We start from the raw sequence: 24,921 nt of genomic DNA, 5'->3' as shown, positions 1-24,921 counted from the left end.
GATGCCTACGGGTAATCGAGCGTTATATAAGAACGCATAATAATAATAATACGATGGATTTTAATGATTATGATTGTATTGCACATGCTTTTATGAATTGTTTTTACATTTCGAATAAAGCCTTTGAACTGAAAAAAAAAATAATAATAATTCAGATTACGCATTAGCTAGTGTATAAATTTCTTGTATTAGGTCATTTTATGTAAGATTTTAGCTATATTGTTAAATCGCCCCTATTTTTAATTCGTAATATTATAGACTGTTTGTAAATAATTAATCAGTACTGATTCATTCGACTGTTTTTATAGTATAGATTGTTGTGTATTGGGGCATTTTCTCTTCTGTACCCGTGTGCTATCCCGCTATTGATGTAACACTGATGACTGATTTTTGTTTTGTATAATTTTATGCTTATCTTTTATGGCAATTCCCGAAATAAAGATTAACGAAACGCATACTGTTTATAAAATCTAGCTCTTGTTTCCAGAAGTTATTGACTTTTGTGCAGCTGAAGATGAGATGTTCTAGGTCCTCTTTTTCTAGTCCGCAGTTCCAATAGATGTCATTGTCTTTTAGACCCACAGATGCTAGGCGTGCTGGTGTCCACTAGGCCTGGTGTAGTAACCAGAATTTGGTTTGCGCAAGTACTAGGGATATCATGTTCTTAGATGGGGAAGCCCACAGGCTTTGTAATTCTTGTTCAGACAGTTTAGTCTTAGTTTGGCTTTCCCAGTAGGCAGTTTTTTTATCGTTCTGGTTGGTCATGGTTGGTCGGAGAAGTTTGTACAGAAGTGAGACTTGGTGACCTATCTTGTTTATGTTCTCCATGAGCTGGAAGATAGATGGGGTTTGCCTGTGTAGATTTGATTTTGTTATGGCTGTTTTTATGGCTAGGAAGTTGTAGAGTTCTATGTCTGGTAGGTTGTGTTCTTTTTTAAGGTTGTTGAAGGTGTGTGGTGTTCCATTCAATTCCAGTTGTGTTGGGAATTGAATCCCTCGAGTTTTCCATGCGCTCATGTCTAAAATTTTCCCCAGTCTCAGCTTGCGGAGGCCTATCCTAGCTTTTTTACCCCGCCATATGAATGTGTTGATCATTAGGTCTAGCTTTTTGTGGAAGTCTTCTGTCATGGGCAGGGGGAGCATGTCTGCCAGGTAATTGACTATGGGTGTTACCATCATTTTGATGGTGTCTATGCGGCCCCACCAAGTGATGAACTTGGGTGACCATTTTCAGGTTGTTGAAGGTGTGTGGTGTTCCATTCAATTCCAGTTGTGTTGGGAATTGAATCTCTTGAGTTTTCCATGCGCTCATGTCTAAAGTTTTCCCTCTGTATTTAGTCTTGTGATCTCCCCATAGTGTCTCCCACTGTGAGTTTTTGATGCTGACCTCTAGGTTGCGGTCTATCTTCAGTAGTGCCTGTTTCGTGAACTTCAGGATCGGGTTGCTGTTGAGTGCTTTCTTGTTCGCAGTGAGTAGTGTGAGTGGGGCGATGTTGTTTAGCATGGCTTTCTCTATGGCTAAACAGGTTGGCGTGTATTTTTGTTCGGTTACCACCCAGTGTATTCCTTGCCTGGCTATGAATGCTAGCTGGAACGTTTTCAGGTCTGCTAGGTTGAGCCCGCCAAGTTTTTCCCCAGTCTCAGCTTGCGGAGGCCTATCCTAGCTTTTTTACCCTGCCATATGAATGTGTTGATCATTAGGTCTAGCTTTTTGTGGAAGTCTTCTGTCATGGGCAGGGGGAGCATGTCTGCCAGGTAATTGACTATGGGTGTTACCATCATTTTGATGGTGTCTATGCGGCCCCACCAAGTGATGAACTTGGGTGACCATGAGTCTAGTAGCTCTTTTATTTTTTTCAGCGTGAGTGTCTTGTTCAGTTCTAGAGTGCCCCTTAGGGTTCTTTCGAATTGGATGCCCAGGTATTTGATGGCCTTTGGCTGCCACGCCAGTCCTATGTCCCCTGTTACTTCCCTGGTTGTGTGCACATTGAGTGGCATGCAGTCTGATTTGTCCTTGTTTAGCTTGTAGCCTGAGTGTTTGGCGTATGTTTCTATTGTGCTCATGAGTGCTGGTATGGATTCGGATGGGTTGTTTGTAAGAATTAGTAGATCGTCTGCGAAGCCCGCGATCTTGGCTGTAGTGTTGTTTATTGTTATCCCTGTGATGTTTCTGTTTGCTAGGGTGTCTGTGATCAGAGGTTCTAGTGCTAGTAGAAATAGTAGCGGGGATAGTGGGCACCCCTGTCTCGTGTCTCTTTTAAGTTCGAACGGGGTGGTTGCTCCCCCATTTGTGGCAATTTTTGCAATTGTTTTTTTATATAGCGCCATGACTTTCTTCGTATACTCGCTCCCTACATTATACTCTTGCATGTACTTCTCGAGGAAGTCCCAGGAGACCCTGTCGAACGCTTTTTCGGCGTCTAGTGTAATGGCTACGGCTGGGTGGATTGAGTTAGAGGAATGTTCAATCACCTGACATTGTAGTCTGGTGTTGTCGTGCGACATGCGGGATTTCATGTACCCTACTTGTGTGTTTCCGATTAGCTGTGGTAGTATTTTGTTAAGTCTAGTGGCTAGTACTTTTGCGTATAGCTTGCAGTCAAGGTTGATTAGCGATATGGGGCGGTAGTTTTTTGGCCATTGTGGGTCTTTGCCTTCTTTCGGGAAGCCTATTATGTTGGCTTGTGACATTGTTTCTGTTACTGTCCCCTCCTCTGCGCAGTGGTTGAATGCTTTGGTCAGGACTGGGGTAAGAGGTTTTTTGAACTTTTTGTAAAAGGGTGCTGTGTAACCGTCTGGTCCTGGTGCTTTGTTGTCTTTTAATGAATTAACGGCGTTAGCTATCTCGGTTTCCTTGAAGTCCTGGCCTAGCATTCTCGCTTCCTCATCTAGTAACTTGGGTAGGTTAAGTCTTTTTAAGTAGTGTGTAGTGCCTGCCTCATCTATGTTGTTGTCCTTTGTGTATAGTTCACTGTAGAATTCCCTGAAAGTGTGTAGGATTTCTGAGTGGCTTGTGTGTGTTTTGTTTTGTTTATCTGTAATGTTTGCTATGGAGTGCTGTCTTTGCTTGCGTTTAAGATAGGACGCTAATATTTTCCCTGCTTTGTTGGCCTCGCACAGATTGATCTGTTTGTACCTCCTGATCCACATTCCTGCTCTCTCGCTGAGGATTCTGTTGTATTCATACTTCTTTTTTGTGAGGGTTATGTGGAGGTCTGCGTTTAATGTGTCAAATATGTGTTTTACTTCTAGTAGTTTGATGTCCCTTTCTAGTTTATCCAGCTGTGAATTTGCTTCTTTGTCCCTCCTGGCCTTGATTTCAATAAGGTTACCCCTTATGGTTGCTTTCAGGGTCTTCCACAGGCATTTCGGGTTAGTGTCTTCGGTGTCGTTTTCCTTTATGTAGTTTCTGATTGCTCTCTCTATTGTGTCTTTGTCCTCTTTCTTCACTAGAGTTATGTTGTTGAACCGCCATTTACGCGTGATGTGGTCGCTGTGTCTGCCTGACAGGAGTAGGCTAATGCAGGAGTGGTCAGAGACCGTTCTAGCTGCTATATCTGTATGTTCAGTCAGGTGTGTATGTGATTTAGATATAAGAATGTAGTCGATTCTGCTATAGGTGTTGTGCGGGTTAGAGTAGAACGTATAGTCTCTGGTGTCTGGGTGTTGTAGTCTCCATGGGTCTTGTAGTTGGAATCTGTTTCAGATATTTGGCAGGGTATTGTGGGAGGCCGGTGGTCTTGTCTTGGCGTGTGACTGTCTGTCTAGTGTGTGGTCTAGGACTATATTGAAGTCACCTGCAACAATGTTTAGGTTGTTTGTTTGATGCTTTTCTAGCTTCTTGGTTACCCCCTCCCAGAATACTGTGTCATCTGTGTTCGATGCATAGATATTGGTTACAGATATTGTTTCTTCTCCTCTTTTGAGTTGTGTATACAGAAGCCTCCCTTCATCATCGTGTTCTACTCTTTCGATTGTCATTAAAATAAAACTCCATTATTAACCAGTTTATTCATGGGAATGATGTTAAAGCAAGCCAGGTGTAACTCCAAGATGATTTAGATTATTATTTTATACTGTTTTTAAATGTTCTCCATTGACTTTCCCACAAAGATCTTTTATTGATTTTATTTCTTTGAGTTGACAGACTTCCCATTGTTAAATAGTTTAAGAGAATTGTCTTCCATTATCTTAAGAGCTACAGTCATTGGAACGCTCAACATTTTCATTTAATTCCTGTTTTCAAAGGTGATGCAGTTAGAAATGTCACATTATCAATATTTATTTTAGTGCTTACTACGTGTTAATCTGTGCTTTGGACTGGTTGCTCTTCTTTCTATGAGGGGAATCTGACTAGGGTATGTTCTGTAACATAATTGGTCATTGCAACATCAGCAGTGGCTTTAGAAGTGGCACTGGTTGAAAGGTATAGGATGATACCTTATGATAAATGTGTTAATGTGTCTACCAACACCAGCCTTATTCTCTTTCTTCCAGGCACTGGTGGTATAAAAATTCTTGTTATTTTTGTTCCTAGCACTGGCACAAAATATCTTTAGGTTGGCCCAAATTCTTCCTTCAAGTCCAATCCTTCTACTGCAAGTTCTCCAACCTTCTCTATACAACCAGTTACAGGATATGACTTTGAAGGTGAAGTCTGGTTCAGACTATCCAGGATATGCTGCAAATCCTGCAACAGAGTGAGGTTATCGATCATGTAGATCCTCCCATCTTGAAAGTTTCAGTAAATGTAGTTTAAGTCTAAAAACAATTTCATGAGAGAAGCGGTTGATACAAATCTTAGCATGTTATATATTGCCTTTTGAGCTCCTAACAGGTTTGGGAACCATGATCCACAATTGACTAAGATCCGTGCAGCCACAACTTGTTTTAAAGGACTGTTAGCATTCTCTACAACCATGTCTCAACTGGCCAAAAGTGGTGTGAGAAATGAAGACTTACCACCACCTTAGCAAGCTCATCAGCTAACATCTTAGAGGCATAAACTGGCCCTTGGTCAAAATGAAATGTGAAAACTCTACTCCCTGCTATAAGCCTAACAAGTCTTTTATGGCTGTGCAAGGGGTAGCCTTACATTGAGGTTATACCCACATAAATTGAGTGCATGTATCTACTGCTACTCAAATATTTATACCTTTCTACCAGTTCTATTGGATCAATATGGTCCATGATTTGAAAAGGGTGTGTTGCTTTCTCCAATGGAGACAGCGAAGATCTAATAATTGTAGAATGTTTTATTTTCTGACAAATTTCACAGTGTAATACAGGTTGTTTAGTTTGTTGTGGCATTATTGCCCCCAAGGAATTCTCCTACAGAATGCATAAAATTGCACATGCCTAAGCATGAGTAGAGCCTGTTCCTTCATGAGTAGCCTTTATAAAATTAAGGGGCATATTATCAAGGACAGGCGATACATTATCGCCACTTTTATCGGCAGGAAACTGCTGATAAAGCGGCGATAATGGCCTTGATAATATGCTCTATGAATTCCAATCGAAGCCCATGTTAGATGTGAACACATCTAACATGGGCTTCGATTGGAATTCATAGAGCATATCATTAAGGCCATTATCGTCGCTTTATCGGCAGTTTCCTGCCGATAAAGGCGGCGATAATGTATCGCCTGTCCTTGATAATATGCCCCTAACTCTGTTAAATTCATGAGATATTATGTTCTCCGATTTTAGGGATGTTTACAGTAAGGACTCCATCTTGTTCCAGTCTGAGTGGGTCTCTGAGTGGGTGTCTTAGAATGTTTGAGAGAGTCTGTCAGTGGGTGCATAAGTGTCTCAGTGGGTCTCAGAGTGGGTGTGTGAGTATCTCAGTTGGTCCGTGAGTGGGTGCAGGAGTGACCAAGTGGATCTGTGAGTGTGTATATGAGTGTCTGTGCGGGTCTGTCAGTGGGTGTGAAAGTGTTTGAGTGGGTTTGAGAGTGGGCGCATCAGTGTCTGAGTCAGTGAATATTTTTGTTTGGATTTTTTTGGGCAGAATTTGTGAATTCGCTGCAGTGGTACATGGGAGGCCATGCTGAGCACTGTTGCAGATCATTGAGCTTTTCACGCAAAAAAACAGTCTTGGGTATTTTCTGGCCCATCAGGGGTCCCTCGTAGACCCCTAAATTGTACCCATGGGGTCAGGGTCCCTCTATCCTGCCCCCTTCTAACACATTTCAATGTAACCAGCTGGGAACTGTTCCCTGATACATAAAATGGTGGCCGCAACTTTCCAGTCAGGTTGTGGCCAGTCAATCATGGCATTCCTGTTGCTTGCTGCCTGTTCCTTCATGAGTAGCCTTTATAAAATTAACTCTGTTAAATTCATGATATATTATGTTCTCCAATTTTAGGTATGTTTACAGTAAGGACTCCATCTTGTTCCAGCAAGTAGCTGTGCTTCTATGGAAAGCCAGGAGGTAGGAGATTTTTTGTTGTGTAATGTTTGGAATGATGAGAGGTTATCCAGGTCAATTCTGGGTTTCGACCAGGTGATCACAGCTACTTTACAAACCTGCATTTTAGAACAATTTTATACAAAAGAGGTTGAGGCAATGTATTACAACACCTACCACCTCAGTGGGACAGGTTATAAGACACTTAGGGCCAGATGTAGGTAAATCAAATTTACCGACTCCTAAATAACGAATTTTACCAATTGGTATTTCGGAATCGGTAAATGAGATGTAGGGAAAAAGTCAGTAAAAATTACAGAATCAGAAAAATTCGGTAAATATTTCCGAATCTGTAAATTTTTCCGATTCGATATTTACCAAATCAGTATTTACCGAATTGGTAAATACTGAATCTGTAAATACCGAATCGGAGGGGGGCGGAGCTAGCCTGCAACCGTGATGGCCGCCTGAGTCCGGGGCTCCTCCGTCTCTAATTACAATCCTGCAATTATCCTAGCGAGTTGTACCCTACTTGGGTTGCCCTGCGGTGCTTGAGGGAGAAGAACGACTGGGGGCACGATATTTTCCCTCCTGCTCTGGTGTTTCGGCTGGAGGACAGTGAGTGGAAGGTTGAGACCTGGACTGAGACGAGGCCCGACGGAGCCGCGACCTGGATTTCGCGCTGCCCCGGGGCGGGTGACGAGACTCCTGCTGCTACTGACCCCGGAGGCGCCACTGACGCTGGAGAGAGACCTGCGGTGCGGTGAAGAGCAGTGAGCGGCTGTGACTACTGGGGGGGGTGTGGGATAGTTGTGGTGGGGGCTCTGCCTATCGGGTCTTCCCCCCTCTACCCCCCTGTCGAACACAGCTCGGCGACGAGCAGGATTTCCACGCGAGGAGTGGTGTGGGGCAGCTGCTGCTGTTCATTGTTGAAGCGGCTGGGGCTAGGTGGCTGCCTGGGTGGAGTATCGGCCCGTGTGCCCTCTTCCCTTGCCTGCCCTGGGAGCGCTGTGTGTGGGGGCCGCTCCTTCGACTCTGCTGGATGCCCGGCGGCGGCCCCCCTCCTGTGTCTGGGAGTGAACTACGGTGGTGCTCTTTGCAGTGTGCTGCGGGAGGGGGCAAGATCGCCTAGACTGGTGCTGTTTCCCCCTGCCTGCTTGTCACGCCGGGACAGGGTAGCTCGAGGCCCCCGAGGTGCTGCGGCTGCCATTTTACCTTCCCCTCATGGATGAGTGGTGTGGATTCTAGGCCTCGCTAGTGGCCTGACCAGTGGGCGCGCTTGGCGGCGTGTGTCTGCAGGTGCCGCTTGCGCATTCGCTTAGTGGACCCCCCGCCCGGTTGCGCTGGCCTGGGTCAATGCTTTCTGCGGTTCCTGCAGCGGTGACTGGAGCTGGAGATTTGGGCGTGCGCAGCGGGCGCGTCGTAGTGGGCGCTACTTATCTACGCGCCTCTACACTGGCCCCCCGGGATTGCGATACCTCTGCCCTCCTGTCCCGTTGTGTAGACGTTCTTGGCAGGGAGGTGTTGGTGCCACTGGGCCTGCCATATTTCGTCCGTCCTCGTCCCCTCATCTACGGCCCCTGGAAAGGGACCTGCTCCTACTGTACGCCCTTGGGGGTCTAGACCCATAAGAGACCAGAGCATTACGCATTGGAAGACTCCTGCATTTACGAGTTAGCTGTGGGAGCACGGGTGTGGAAAGCTGATCTCCAGTGGCTGGTGGCTCCAGGCCTTACTTCTGCATTGAGAGTGTACACTTATTGCAAGCATGGGTCGCTCGGACAGAACACAGTCTAAGCTCTCTTTTGGTCCCAAAGGACCCAAGACACCGGACGACGCAGGGGGTAGCAGTGGTGCGGACCGCGACGCAGCGGAGGAGGTGCAGCAACGAGACTTGCGTGGACCGCTCATTGCCATGGAAAAAAACCTACAGGGGGGAATGACCACTCTGGGTACTAAATTTGACGCTCTCACGTATTGCATGGACCGTATTGCTGAACGGCTGGATAAACAAGCGGAGCGTATCGTTATGTCGGAACGCCGACTTACTGAGGTGGAGGAGGCTCAGTCCTCTCTAGACTCGGAGAACAAACAGATCAGCAGAGCTATGCAGTCCCTTCTGGATAAAACCGAGGACTTGGAAGCTCGCTCTCGACGTTGCAATCTCCGCATCACGGGCCTTACGGAGACCACTCAGACTGGTAACATGGAGCTTTTTGTCGAAAGCCTACTGAAGAAACTCCTTGGGGACACAGCTTTCTCTGCCATGTTTGTAGTTGAGAGGGCCCACCGATCGCTGGGACCACGACCTAAGCAGGGGCCCCCCTGCCCCATAATCAGCAAACTGCTTAATTATCGGGATCGCGACGTTGCCCTGAGACTAGCCAGGGACAAGCAACCATTGCAGTATGAGGGCTCTGTGCTGTCCTTGTACCCGGATTTCACCGCTAGGGTGCAGGGGGCCAGAAAGCAATTTGCGCCAATGAAGCGTCAACTACGAGAATTGGGAGCAGATTACGCAATGCTGTATCCAGCGAAGCTGTGCATTAATAGGCAGGGGAATCTATGATATTCACGGACCCCAAGGCATTACAGAAAGCCCTCAGGGACTGGCAGAGGGAGAAACGACCATCAAGAAATGATGAGGCTGATGCGGCGGACGGCTCCCTGGAGGAACAAGACTGAGTGGACCTGGTTTAGATAAGCTGCACGTCTCCTGCTGCATATTGCTTAGATGTGCGGGCGGTGGGGGGGGTGTTGCTTATTGAGAGTATATGTTGTGGGGCTCCCAATTTTGGTTAGTAGCGGCTGCTCATAAGGCAGTTGGTCACTCTACGTACAGCTTGGTGGCTGCAGTTGCCTGGATACTTTCATGTACTTATGGGGCACAATGCTCTGTTCTCCCGCTCCTCGGGAAATGAGTGCTATTTTGGATGCTGGTATGGGTATTGACTCACTTTATGGGGAGTATGCTCAACTATTGCTTGGGGGCTATTCGACCTGTTATCTTTGCTATTTGGGGCAACTAGTTCTGATTGAAAAGTTTTCTTCAACTCCTAATCTGTTTTCTCTTGAGGCGGGGGGTTGGCGGAGGGCAATGCTATTTATTCCCTCTGGTTCATTGTAGATTGTAATTGCGGGCTACCTCTGCCCTCATGTGATATTCAGTGAATTCTAATGTGCGTGATGGGGGGATGGGGGCCGAGCTGTTTGATTTGGTTGTTCTGACATTGGGTTTTTGTGTGCTGGGGTCGGGATGGGAGGCAAGGGTGGGACTTGAGGGGTGGCGGGATGTACGCGGCCTAGTTTGGGTAGGGCAGGCGTGGTTGGGTGCTTGAGGAGGGGTGTTTAGAGTGACTGGCGTCTCTAAGAATTTGAGGCAGGTTGTATTATGTTCTTTAGAAATGTCTTCTAAGTGTATACACATGAATATGGCAGATTTTATTTCAATGCATAGAATCAGCATGCTTATGGTAGGTTACACACACAAACTATGGCAGATAGGATGACAGCGGAGGACGACTCTCCTGACACTTTACGGCTCCTGACCTGGAACGTCCGGGGACTAAACGACCACCGCAAGATGCAAAAAACTTTTACAGTACTTTGCTAGGCATAAGGTTGACATTGCGATATTGCAGGAAACTCACCTGCCTGTAGATAGTCCGATCCTTAGATATCGGGGACTTGGGGGTAATGTCCACGCGGCATGGTTCACCTCACACGCTAGGGGTGTTCTCACCAGGTTCAACCCAAGGTCCTCGTTGAAGTCGACCCCTCTGGTAACGGATAGTGATGGGAGGTATGCGATTACTGGCTGCCACGGCAAGGGCATTGACATGTGTGTTGTGAATACTTACAGCCCCAACTATGATCACCCGGACTTTTACACTGCTTTAGCTGCAAGGATTGCTCCACACTCAGGAAAGTTGGTTTGTTGGGGTGGGGACTTCAACTTGACACGACACCCGGGACTGGATAGGTCGGATGGCCCGACTCGTTTGCCCTCGGCCACTGCCCGAACGCTGGCTGCGCTGCTCACCAATCTGGACTTGGCTGACGTTTGGAGACATAGGCACCCAACGCTGGGAGGGTTTACACACTATTCGGCCCCCCATAATATACATATGAGAATTGACTACAGGCTTGTTTCATCCCATTTCCTTTCTAATGTACGGTCCTGCGCTATTCTGCCGCACACTTATTCGGATCACTCTCCTATTTTGATGGCTTTCACCGCTCCCGCGCGTCGGATTCCAGAACTTTGCCTGGCGCTTCCCCCCATTCTCCTTATTGGATGCCCTCTTTAAGGAGGAGCTGATGACGGCTATGGTAACTTTTTTCGAGACAAATGTGGGCTCGGTTGACTCTTTTTAATCTGTCTGGGAGGCGTTTAAGCTCTTTGTCAGGGGGGTCACTATTTCTAAGCATGCGGGGTGCTGAAATCAATTAGGGGCAGACTCCAAACCTTAGAATCCAAGCTCAGGGATTAGGAGCTTCAGCAGCTTCAGATGAATGGCGAGTGTCTGACCCAGACAATAGCTGGGGTCCTCCAGGAGTATAATGAGGAAGCGGACGCTGAGGTCAATCATCTTGGTAAATACGCCACTGCTCGTACATATTGTGAAGGAGAACATCCGGGCTCGATTTTGGCGCGACTTGCTAAATGTAGCAGGGATAGGACTAGTATCCCGGTGTTGAGGTCTCAGACAACGGACGAACCTCTCCCTAACTCTCAAGTCGCGGAGCGCTTCCGAGAATATTATTCACAGCTGTATGCGTCGCGTGGTCCTGCGCCGGAGGAAAGCATTACCGATTACCTTTCCCATATTGAGCTTCTGTGGCTCTCTAATTTGCACCCCGAATTCCTGGTTCGCCCATTTGATCAGGACAAAGCTGTTCTGGTGCTCTCTGCGATGAAGGGGGGGAGCGCGCCTGGAAGTGACGGCCTAACGGTGGCCTTCTGTAAGGAATTCTCGGACCTCTTGATACCTCATTTGCTCACTCTGCTGGATGACATGGCCAACTCGGGAATAATGCCGCCCTCTATGAGAGAGGCAATTATCGCTGCGATTCTTAAACCCGGCAAGGACCCCGGAGAGTGCGCGTCGTATCGCCCATTGTCTCTTATGAACGTGGACGCGAAATTATTTGCCAAACTCCTTTCAAACCGTCTTCAACCTTTGGTCACCACTTTGGTGGCACCAGAACAGTCAGGTTTTGTCCCCACTCGTAACCTCACATACAACATCAGAACGGTCTTTGCGGCTTTTCAACATACGCGCCCTGAGGTGTCGGCAGTGGCTGTTTTCTTAGACATGGAAAAGGCCTTTGACTCTGTGGAGTGGCCTTTCCTCCGTCAGGTCCTGAGTAGGTTGGGAGTGGGGCAGTCGTTTCTGCAGCTTCTGGCGGTGTTATATACATCCCCTACGGCTCGCATACGCATCGGCTCACTCGTTACTGATCCCGCGATTTCTGTTCTTGTTTAGTAATGTGCCCATGGTTTTATCTTCTCACTTTTTCCGACGGCTACAAGCGCTAATGGTACATCTTGCATGGGCGGGAAAGCAGTCCAGGGTTGCATGGAACATTTTAATGCGTCCGTATGCGGCGGTTGGTGTCAATGCCCCGGATATGGAGCTCTACTATCGCGCCGCACAAAGTGCCCATGCCTATTATTAGATGCATGGCCCTCTGAATGCCCCCCATGTCCGCATTGAAACGATAGTTGCGGATCCGACCCCGCTGCGCGCACTCTTGGCGAAACCTCGGGATCGCCGTACGGGGACTCTTGATTCCTTAAATTCTGTCACACATGCTTGGCATTACATGATGGACGCCCAGGCGTGCTCCTTGTTGTACGCTCCAAAGGGGGTGATAGAGGGGTGCTCCTGGCTGGCTCCGTGCGGAGAGAAGGGAGTGTTATCTGCACTGCATCTGCTGAACGTCCACACTATGGGGGATATATTTGAAGGGGGAACGGCGCGTACGTGGGAGGGAATTGTTGCTGGTGATGCACCTCTCCCGATGCTGGCACGTTTCCAGTTTCATAGGGTACGACATGCACTGAGGGATCTTCTGGGGGATGATATGGAGGAGCCTCCGACGGTCACGGCATTTAACTATGTGGTCAATGCTAAGTCCCCGGTTAAATTAATAACCAATTTATACCGCATTGCCCTTTCTGAGAGAACGGCGGAATACGCAAAGCCGAGATTGGCATGGCAATTTGACTTGCAAATTGAGCTCCGTGAGGAGATGTTGCAATATTGCTGCACCAGCACCAGAAAGATATCTTTGAATGGACGTCACAGACTCCTACACTTTAAGTTTCTGAATAGATCTTATTGTACCCCAGAGAGGCTCTACAGATATAAGCTGCGAGACTCCTCGGCGTGCAAGAGGTACAATGCGCAAGTCGCTGATTTTTTGCATGTCGCCTGGGCCTGCCCTGCAGTTCTCTCTTTCTGGCAGGCGGTATACGGGGAGATTAACAGAATGATGCATTTTGCTTCGGTCTCGGATCCGCTACTAACCATACTGGGTTATTCGAAACCCCTGCACCCAGCACATAGGCGACTAGCCGACATGGCTTTCCTTATAGCTAAATGGTGCATTGCGCGCCCTTTGATGAGAGGCCCTCCCCCCTCTCTTAAGTCCTGGATGAGGGAATTGACATACTGCTGCACGTAATCTGAGCTATACAGCGACTTGATGCCCCCACGTAACAGGCCCAAGAATTTCTGGTCCTTGGTACTGGACGGTGCACTGAACCAAGAAAAGTCTACTGGGGGTGGTGAGACTGTGGAGGTTGACATGGATAGTAGTGCGGAGTTGACAAGTGATTTTCCAGACACGATGACCGGGCAGCACCCTGAGTGAGGTCCTGGGATGGGTGATGATACTGATACTAGGCTTTGTATGGTACGGGCCTTCCTGCCCTTGGGATGGCTCATTCCCTACTGCAACTGCCTGAGGGGTTGGGTCCTGGGTGTTTCCAGATGCTGGGTCCTGTTTCGTACCACTGTGCTGATTTGATTGATGTATGTTGTGTACCTGTCAATTTAGCGGAGTTTTTCTTTTGTAATTCCTGCCGCCAGTGATTATTGCCAATGCTTATGATGCCCTTACCTTGGTTTGTTTTTTCTTTTTTGAAATACCAATAAAATAAATAAAATAAATAAATAAATACCGAATTGGAAATGCAAAATACAAGCAATTGAGGAATCAACCAATCATGTACATCCACCCCACCCCACAACCAAGCATCTGAGGAACCAACCAATCCTGTGCATCCACCCCACTACCAGGAAGTGGCCACACCCATGCAGGTGCAGACAATCAGAACATTCTGGAGAGCTGTGAGCAACTGAGCTACTGGCTGTACTGAGCTGAGCAGAACTGCAGGATGGCATCCCAGGAGTCACAGAGGGAAGGAGCAGATAGGAAAAGAAAGTTGAAGTTCAGCACAAGTGAGCTTCAGGTGCTCATGGAGGAGGTGACCAAAAACCACACCCAGCTTTTTGGGAAACAGTCCCTGCAGGTAGCAGAGGCTGTGAAACAGAAGACCTGGCTGGAAATCCAGGCGAAGGTGAACACCATAGGGGTGAGCCCACGCGAAATTGATGATTTAAAGAAACGCTGGTATGATCTCAGGATCATTACCAAAAAGAAGCTGGCAGCACAGAAGAAAGAGGCCAGTGCCACTGGGGGAGGAAGGAGCAGGGCACCTGCCCTCACAGACCTGGAGCTGCTGGCCGAGTCCACTCTGGAGCGGAGAGTGTATTTGGGATCGGGGATGCTGACAGCTCAGCCAGAGCTGCAACAAAACAAGGTAAGGAGCATGCCCAGCAATCCCCCCCTCCCCGTCCCCCTTCCCCAATGTGGCTGTGTGACTCACACTCCAGTCCAGGATTTGGGATACATGAGCAATGCATCATGGGAGAGGTAGTCATTGAAACACCCATCATGTTAGTCATCACATAAAACAACAAGGCATGCCACATACATAATCCAGAAGCAGTTGAGGACATTGAGATAGTGTGACAGGATAGTAATTCAATAGTGAAATACAGGTTTGCAGCACCGCTGAGCTATTGTCCATATCGGTCTACAGGAGAGTCATCACGCAGGACAGCGCAGGAGAAGGTGGGAAGGGCACCCCGTAAGGGAAGGAGTGAGGATACCCGCACGAGTCCAGGCCCTGAACAACCACCCGCGCCAACACCACAGGCAGCTTCACCACCAGAGCAAGCCTCAATAGCACAGCCAGTATCATGAATCTCCACAAAAGCTGGTGGTTTTGACATAGGCAATTTTGAAGTTGTCTATGTCAAAACCACCAGCTTTTGCAAGGGGGGTTACCTGTTTTTTTGGCCCCGTGCTAGACGGCCATCTAGGGAAACCTACCAAACCCACACATTTCTGAAAAGTAGACACCCGGGGGCTTCCAAAGAGGTATGGCTTGCGTGGATCCTCCAATGTTCATTTACCCAGAATCCCTTGCAAACCTCAATTTTAGCTGATAAAAATCAGTTTGTTCCCACATTTCTGTGTGGGAAAGCGTGGCATCACTGGGCTCACACAAATTTCCTCCCACCCAGCGTTCCCCCAGGTCTCCCGATAAAAATGGTACCTCACTTGCGTGGGTAGGCATAGTGGCTGCAACAGGAAAGGGCCCAAATCGTACAGTGGGGACTCAAAAATAACCTATAGCGAAACTACCTTTTTTTTGGGGTGGGCACCTGAGTTTTTGGCCCAGGGCTCGGCAGCCAACTTGGGAAACTACCAAACCCAAACAGTTCTGAAAACTAGACACCCGGGGAGTCCAGCGAGGTATGGCATGCATGAGTTGCCCAACGTTTTCCTACCCAGAATTCACTGCAAACCCTAAAATTAGGTTAAAAAAACTATTTTCCATACATTTTTGCGTGGGATCTCTGTGCCGGCACAAATGTCCTACTACCCAGCGTTCCCCTTGTTCTCCCGAGTAAAATGAAACCTCACTTGTGTGGGTGGGCCAAAGCAGAACAGGCCAAAAATGTATTTTTAAGAAATTGTAGCGTTCAGGATTGACAAATAAAGCACAGAGAATTCTACCGTTTTGGGGTCATCCTAGTCACAGGCCTTTGGCCCACCCACACACGTGAGATATCATTTTACTCGGGAGAACAAGGGGAACGCAGGGTGGTAGGACATTTGTGCCGGCATGGAGATCCCACGCAAAAATGTATGGAAAAGTGTTTTTTTTACGTAATTTTAAGGTTTGCAGGGAATTCTGGATAGGAAAACGTTGGGGGACACATGCATGCCATACCTCCCTAGACTCCCCCTGGTGTCTAGTTTTCAGAACTGTTTGGGTTTGGTAGTTTCCAAAGATGGCCACCGAGCCCCGGGCCAAAAACTCAGGCGCCGCCCCCAAAAAATAAGGTAGTTTTGCTAAAGGCAATTTTTAAGTCTCCACTGTACGATTTGGCCCTTTTCCTGTTGCAGCCACTATGCCTACCCACGCAAGTGAGGTACCATTTTTATCGGGAGACCTGGGGGAACGCTGGGTGGGAGGACATTTGTGTGAGCCCAGTGATACCACGCTTTCCCACACAAAAATGTGTGAAAAATCTGATTTTTCAGCTAAAATTGAGGTTTGCAAGGGATTCTGGGTAAAGGAACGTCGGAGGATCCGCGCAAGCCATACCTCCTTGGAAGCCCCCAGGTGTCTACTTTTCAGAAATGTGTGGGTTTGGTAGGTTTCCCTAGATGGCCGTCTAGCACGGGGCCAAAAACCTAGGTAAACCCCCTTGCAAAAGGTGGTGGTTTTGACATAGGCAATTTTGAAGTTGTCTATGTCAAAACCACCAGCTTTTGCAAGGGGGGTTACCTGGGTTTTTGGCCCCGTGCTAGACGGCCATCTAGGGAAACCTACCAAACCCACACATTTCTGAGAAGTAGACACCCAGGGGCTTCCAAAGAGGTATGGCTTGCGTGGATACTCCAACGTTCATTTACCCAGAATCCCTTGCAAACCTCAATTTTAGCTGAAGAAATCAGTATTTTCGCACATTTCTGCGTGGGAAAGCGTGGCATCACTGGGCTCACACAAATTTCCGCCCTCCCAGCGTTCCCCCAGGTCTCCCGATAAAAATGGTACCTCACTTGCATGGGTAGGCATAGTGGCTGCAACAGGAAAAGGCCCAAATCGTTCGGTGGAGACTTAAAAATAACCTATAGCAAAACTACCTTATTTTTTGGGGTGGGCACCTGAGTTTTTGGCCCAGGGCTCGGCAGCCAACTTGGGAAACTACCACCCAAACAGTTCTGAAAACTAGACACCCGGGGGAGTCCAGCGAGGTATGGCATGTGTGTGTTGCCCAACGTTTTCCTACCCAGAATTCACTGCAAACCTTAAAATGAGGTTAAAAAAGCACTTTTCCATACATTTTTGCGTGGGATCTCCGTCCCGGCACAAATGTCCTACCACCCAGCGTTCCCCTTGTTCTCCCGAGTAAAATGATACCTCACTTGTGTGGGTGGGCCAAAGCAGAACAGGCCAAAAATGTATTTTTAAGAAATTGCAGCGTTCGGGATTGACAAATAAAGCACAGAGAATTCTACTGTTTTGGGGTCAGCCTAGTCACAGGCCTTTGGCCCACCCACACAAGTGAGGTATCATTTTACTCGGGAGAACAAGGGGAACGCAGGGTGGTAGGACATTTGTGCCAGCACGGAGATCCTAAGCAAAAATGTATAGAAAAGTGTTTTTTTACCTAATTTTAAGGTTTGCAGGGAATTCTGGGTAGGAAAACGTTGGGGGACCCACGCATGCCATACCTCCCTGGACTCCCCTGGGTGTCTAGTTTTCAGAACTGTTTGGGTTTGGTAGTTTCCAAAGATGCCGCCGAGCCCCAGGCCAAAAACTCAGGTACCCCCCAAAAAAATAAGGTTGTTTTGCTAAAGGTAATTTTTAAGTCTCCACCGTACGATTTGGCCCTTTTCCTGTTTCAGCCACTATGCCTACCCACGCAAGTCAGGTACCATTTTTATCGGGACACCTCGGGAAACGCTGGGTGGGAGGAAATTTGTGTGAGCCCAGTGATGCCACGCTTTCCCACACAAAAAGGTGTGAAGAATCTGATTTTTTCAGCTAAAATTGAGGTGTGCAAGGGATTCTGGGTAAAGGTACGTTGGAGGATCCACGCAAGCCATACCTCCTTGGAAGCCCCCGGGTTTCTACTTTGCAGAAATGTGTGGGTTTGGTAGGTTTCCCTAGATGGCTGTCTAGTAGGGGGCCAAAAACCCAGGTAACCACCCTTGCAAAAGCTGGCGGTTTTGACATAGGCAATTTGCCCCTTAGAATATAGCGCCCTATTGAAATTCCCCCCTGGCAAGAGGTGTTTGTCCATTGCAAAGGCCAGGGCAGGACCAGAAGCGTAAGTTGCGTGGTTGACCGCACTTAATTGAGAAGCCCAATAATAGCGCCTGATATCTGGGAGTATTAACCATGCATTCAATCAATCATTCAAAATTACAAGCATATCACAAACAACCATATTAAATTCACACACTCTATAAGGGGAAGGAATGTGAAATTTTCTAAACACAATAAAACAACAACAAGCAAAAACAGCCACGGTCTACAAATGATTTCCAAGAGCAATAAGGTGAACTATTTTTCAACGTACATTCCTGTATCTCAGGCAGACTAATTGAAACTCATTATAAATTAATGCTGCAAGGTAATGTACAAAATGGAGCTCCGGGTTCAGCTACTTAGATGCCCAGATGCTCACGCAGACCAATTGTGGCGGGGCCTACGCGTTTCGAATCCCACTAGAATCGTTGGGGATTCTCTTCAGGGCCTACTGAAATATCTGTGACAAGTAAAAAAGAAAAAGAGGAGAAAACATCAGTGACACAATTTATACAGTTTTGCGGTTCAACTTCAGACAACAACAAGAGCACAGCTTTACGATGCAACTACCAGTCTCTGCAGAGGCTTACCAATTGTGGGGGGTCCTAGACGTGTGCTAAGAGGGATGGCCTTTCATGGTAGGATCTTATCCTGTGAAATGGAGGATATTTGGCATGAGAATTTAGCTGTATCGTTTAGATTAGATTCTTAACCGAAAATTGCCTTGGACATGGGTTAATCCGGTCACCACTCAGAGAGTCTCATAATACTCACCTATTTGCAACACAGGGTGTGTGTTCTTATTCAGGAGAAGCCTATACAGAGATGTCAGGGTTCATCCGCACTATGGAGTCGACGACTGCCTAGAGGTGAAAAAACTTCATTTAGACTGTTTTTTTAAAAAAGGGATTGAATTGAAGAATATGGATCAACAAGATTCAAAAACTCTCTTACCCCTAACGAAACTTGATGTTATCTCGGGGCTAAAGAGAAGATGCACTGTAAGGCTGGTTAAAAGGGATCGTCTTAACTGCAAGGAAAGAGGGTAAACGGTTATTTATGCAGAAGGAAGGGCCTCTTGGCCGTGTTATATACGTGACGGGTGCAAAAAGGCAAGATCGAAAAGAATCTTACCGGTCTTAGAAACTTGGGGAACCGGAAATGATAAATCGGTTAATACGCAATGCGGGAGTGCAGTCGGTACTGTAATGAGAGAATTAAAAAATAGCGGTTAGCTATTTACAACAGATCGAAGTTACGGGGAAAAATTTATTTTTTGAAAAGGCATCTTACCGATCCTATTCAATCGTCGTGATTCCAAGTACGCTGGGTCAACTTATTACCGTGATACAAGGGGCATTCTGGCAGGCGAGCTGCAAAAGCATGGAGAGGGAAACTGTCAAATGGGTGGTCCTGAGTATACGTAAAAGCCATTGAAACCAAAAATCCGCCAGTTCTTACCGGGTTGGTTCAGTTTCCAATTATAACCTGTACTCATCAATGGGAAAAGCGCATCGGACTCGCGCCCAACAGGAGCGTGACGGAAATCAAAAGGGTAGGACAACCATGACTATCGATGAGAGCCGGAATGTAGTTAAACAGCTAGTGGGATAGGCAAACTTACTTGTAGCCCGAGGGACCACACGAACAGATGGCGTTCGATTCGGCACTTCTCTCTCGCACATGCGTGGAAAGGCGCACTCGGGAAAGTGTTCCTTTTAAAATGGTAGCTAGGCGCTGATCAACGGGAAGGGAACCAGAATCGAAAGCCTCAAGAAACATACCCCCTCAGTAAGGCGCCATTTTGTCGGGTCGCAGCTTGTACAATTCAATGGGCAAACCATTGGGGCCCATTGCCTTACCAGAACGAAGGGAACGTATGGCGACAGCGACTTCATCTGTCGTAAGAGGCGCATCCATTAGGTCTTAATCATCATCAGAAAGGCAGTGCAATGTCCCGCAACAACAATTGGGAATCCTCCTCATCCCTATCACTGACCGAGGTATACACAGTTCGGAAATGGTCAACAAAGCATTCAACAATACCAGCTGGGTCAGTGAAACACTCACCATCCGGCCTTTCAATCACAGGGACGACACGATTCACTCTTTCTTTCTTGTCCAGCCACGCAATCAGTTTACCAGCCTTGTCGCCCACATCATATATCCTGCCTTGTTGCTCTCTATTCATAACTTTCGCCGCGTCGGTCACAAGGGCTCTATAATCAGCTTGTTTCAGACTGAGGGAATGCAATTTAGAACGAGTAACATCATCTTCAAGATCACTCTCAAGCACTGTTATGTCGGATTCGAGGCGTACAAGTTCCTCATATTTAGCCTTCTTGGAAGCAGCAATCAACAACAGAGAATGTCCACGGATGACCGTCTTGAAGGCCTCCCACAATGAAATAGAAGAAGAAACAGACCCCACATTTTCATCGAAGTAATGGTCAATAGATTTTATCAGTTCAGAGCGGGTTTTAGGATTGTGGAAATACCAGGGGTTTATGGGAGCCACTCTACCCTCGCTACCCACTCCAGCCTCAACACAAAGCCACAGGGGGGAGTGATCAGAAATGCCCCAGGGAAGATGACGAATCTCTCTGATGGAGGATAATTGGGCTGCTGGCATTAAAAAATAATCTAACCTGGAGAGACTACCATGGGCCCCCGAGTGAAAAGTATATTGCAGCTGCGTAGGGTGCATCAACCTCCAACTGTCTATAAGCCCAAAGGTTTCAAGCAGATCACTCAGCCACATTTGAGACCTAGCTAAATCCCTAGGAGGGTAGCGATCCGAAGTGCCAGAGACCACAGAGTTAAAGTCTCCATCCAGAATCAGAAGACCCTCAGGAAGCCCCAGTATGAGCCGCCCAAGGTCAGCAAAGGTGGACGCCTGCAGGCCCGGAGGGACATACTTTGTGAGTATAGAAAGTGTCTTACCCTCCCATCTATCAGTGAGCGCAGCGTAGCGCCCCTTATCGTCGAGTATTACCTCATCAATTTCAAGGGGCAGAGAGGACTGGATTAGAATGCCTACACCTCTGGAGCCGGAAGTGAATCCAGAGCGAGTGACTATTCGGTATCCGCGTCTATTCATAGCCTGGCATGCGTTACCAATTAAATGCGTTTCCTGCAAAAGAACAATATTGGGGGAATGACGTCCAATGAACTGCAGCACAACACCTCGTTTTATCCTGTCTCCCAACCCATTAACATTCCAGGACAGCAGTCTAAACTCACTACCCCCCATCCCCGAGAAGGAAACAGAGCACACCCCTCACAAGACCCAATGATCGACGCAGATGAGAAAACAATACTATGCCTTGTGAAAAGGAACAAACACACGAACACCCCCCACCACCCCCAAACTTGAACCCGTTACAATGCCCCCCACCCTGCACCCCTGCGTATGACTCAAAAGCCACCCCAACTTGCAGTGTGCCTGTCGCCCAGTCATAAAACTAATCTACACAAAGAACCCAGGAGGAGGAAGAGTCCCCTTACACCCCAGCCACTCTCGGGCTAACCTAAAATAAGAACGAAAGAACAAATATCCAAACTCAGCTGGCAAACAGTTGGAAAAGTTCAGACGTCGGGAACCACAATGTCACTCTTGCTCCGGCCAGCCACCGTCGGCGCCGCCGGGGTGCTCAGTTCGATCATCTCTTTTTGGCAAGGAGTCAAGCCAGTCACTGACACTGTCTGGACGATCAAAGAAAAAAGTTTGTTCCTCATATTCGATCCGAAGTCTGGCTGGAAACAACATGGCGTACTTAAGGCCCAAATCTCGCAGCCGTCGCTTCACTTCCTGAAACCCCATTCTCTGCTGTTGAACCAGTGGAGTAAAGTCGGGATAGAAGTTCACAGTGGTATTTTCAAACTTCACAGGGCCGCTCTCCCGAGAGGCTCGAAGGATAGCATCTCTATCCCGAAAGTGGAAGAGTTTGGCAATAATGGGTCTCGGGGGGGCACCCGGCTTCAGCTTCCCGCCCGGAAATCGATGGGCCCGTTCAACAGCAAAGAATTTACTGAGTCCGGCGGGGGCGAGATAATTCAGGACCAGATCTTCCACCAGGAGGTCGGTGGCAGAGTTCTCGGGATTTTCCGGAACACCTATGATGTGTAAGTTATTACGCCGGGCCCTATTTTCAGAATCCTCAAGCCGACGGGCCATCAAGTCATGTGAAGGACGCAAATTGCCGATCTCAGTCTGTACATCCGTTACATCAGTAGTCAGGCTGGAGGTTTTCAAATCAATCAATCAATCAATCAATCATAGCATTTATATAGCGCACTACTCACCCGGAGGGTCTCAAGGCGCTGGGGGGAGGGGGTCCGCTACTGGTCGAACAGCCAGGTCTTGAGCTGCTTCCTGAAGGCGAGGTGGTCTTGGGTCAGGCGGAGGTGGGTCGGAAGGGAGTTCCAAGTCTTGGAGGCCAGGTAGGAGAAGGACCTTCCTCCTGTGGTAGCTCTTCGGATGCGGGTGACGGCGGTGAGGGCGTGGCTGGTCGATCGGAGCTGGCGTGTGGGAGCGTAGAAGTTGAGGCGGCTGTTGAGGTATCCTGGGCCTTGGTTGTGTAGGGCTTTGTGTGCATGGGTGAGGAGGCGGAAGGTGATTCTCTTGTTGACCGGAATCCAGTACAGGTCTCTCAGGTGTCCGGAGATGTGGCTGCGGCGGGGGATGTCCAGGATGAGTCGTGCTGAGGTGTTCTGGATCAGCTGGAGTCTCTTCTGGAGTTTGGCGGTGGTTCCGGCGTAGAGGGAGTTGCCGTAGTCCAGACGGCTGGTGACGAGGGCCTGGGTGACCGTCTTTCTGGTCTCGGTGGGGATCCATCGGAAGATCTTACGTAGCATGCGTAGGATGTTGAAGCACGACGAGGAGACGGCATTGACTTGTCTGGTCATGGAGAGGGATGAGTCCAGGATGAAGCCCAGGTTGCGTGCGTGGTCTGTGGGTTTGAGTGCGCTGCCCAGGGCGGGGGGCCACCAGGAGTCGTCCCAGGCGGAGGGTGCAGATCCCAGGATGAGGACTTCCGTCTTGTCCGAGTTCAGTTTCAGGCAGCTGTCCTTCATCCACTTGGCAACGTCTGTCATCCCTTTGTGTAGGTTGGCTCTGGCGGTGGCGGGGTCTTTGGTGAGGGAGAGGATCAGCTGGGTGTCGTCGGCGTAGGAGATGATGTTGAGGTTGTGCTGGCGTGCGATGGCTGCGAGGGGGCTCATGTAGACGTTGAAGAGTGTTGGGCTGAGCGAGGAGCCTTGAGGAACGCCGCAGATGACTTCGGTGGCCTCTGATCTGAACGGGGGGAGGCGGACTCTCTTTGTCCTTCCGGCGAGGAAGGAGATGATCCACTCCAGTGCCTTCTCCTGGATTCCGACGTTGCTGAGGCGCTGTACTAGGGTACGGTGGCAGACAGTGTTGAAGGCCGCGGAGAGGTCCAGGAGGATGAGGGCCGCTGTTTCTCCGTTGTCGAGCAGGGCTCGGATGTCATCGGTGGCTGCGATCAGGGCGGTCTCGGTGCTGTGGTCGGCCCGGAAGCCAGACTGCAAGGGGTCGAGGGAGCCGTTCGTCTCGAGGAAGGCGGCCAGTTGCTTGTTGACGGTCTTCTCGATGACTTTTGCTGGAAACGGAAGCTGCGAGATGGGGCGGTAGTTCTTGAGGTCGGTGGGGTCGGCTGATGGCTTCTTAAGTAGGGCGCTGAGTTCGGCGTGCTTCCAGCTCTCCGGGAAGGTAGCGGTGTTGAAGGAGGTGTTGATGATGTCCTGCAGGTGGGGTGCGATGACAGCGCCGGCCTTGTTGAAGACGTGGTGAGGGCAGGGGTCTGTCGGGGATCCGGAGTGGATGGAGTTCATTGTGTTGACGGTGTCTTCGGTGCTGATCGGGGTCCAGGTGCGGAGGGTGGTTGTGGGGGTGGGTGGTTCGCTCGTGGCGTGCGTCGGTTGAGTGGTGAAGCTGTCCAACGCCTTGACCCTCTCATTGGTCTTCGCCAGGTCCACTCTAATCAGCATGACATCGACAGCCACCGTAACAATCTTGGAGGCGAGGGCCTCGTACTGTTGTCCCATGGAGGCCTTCATGCTGGTGACGGCACTCATGACATCTTGAAGCGATACCTCCGTAGGCGCAGCAGGATCTGCCGTAGGGTCTTCAGGAGTACGGCAAGTACCACTGGGGGATCCCTTCGGATGGGTGTAGCGATCCATCACGTTGGTTTGAGTCTGTCCCCCTCGGAGAGGCGTCTTTGTCTTGCGCCTCTCGGTGTCCGGTCTGGTGGCCATATTGGAAAAAGTGCCCCGGAGGGGCCCTCGAGACCTGGTGAAAATGGCCGATCGTAATGAGGCCAAAAGTAAACGAAAATGGGCCAAATTAACGGAAATGGCAATAGGGCTGGAGGCCAAACGCTCACGAAAGATGGCACTCAGCAGTAGAGCGAGCGAAGCCAAGCCGGATCGGGGGTGGATCTGAGAGAATGCCAGTCAATCAGAGCCCGGAGTAGGAAAGTGAAACTGAAAGTTGAAGTGAGGCCGCCTGGGGGAAGACCCCTCTGGCCGTTGTTATTCAACTACTCCTCGAGCAACAGAGCCCCCGGCCTCGTCCCGGGGCAGGCCGTAAAAGTTCGAGTCGATGTGAAAGCGGCTCCCGACATCCGATTTCAATTTTAAAAAGGGTATTCAGGTCAGCCAAAGTTCGCCTTCAAAAGCCCATCATCAGAATAAGGATATAGTCAGGATATTTGCGAAAGGGCGGCGCGGGTCTCGGGAGCTCGGTGCTCACGCGACCATCTTGGATGCCCGCGAAGCTCCTCCTCCTCGAAACCAAACCTACTTGTATTATTACACACTTTGCAAAAAAAACAATTACATTAAAATTGAACATGAAAGGTCTCTTACCAAACACATGCAACTACACAAACAGCAGAACAGCAGAACCACCAGTAACGGAACCGCACACTGCAACAATCTAAAGAGAAAATAAAACAATACACATTAGAAGAAAAAAAAACAATACACATTACAACAGGCAATATCACAGGGTATGTCTCAAATGGGGTGTCTGTCCCCATGGGGCGCAGAATATAAATCTTTTTAAATTTGGGCCCCCTG

This window comes from Lissotriton helveticus, chromosome 6, assembly GCF_964261635.1.
Source record: "Lissotriton helveticus chromosome 6, aLisHel1.1, whole genome shotgun sequence".
In the NCBI taxonomy this organism is placed as follows: Eukaryota; Metazoa; Chordata; class Amphibia; order Caudata; family Salamandridae; genus Lissotriton; species Lissotriton helveticus.
This window is presented reverse-complemented; position numbering follows the sequence as displayed.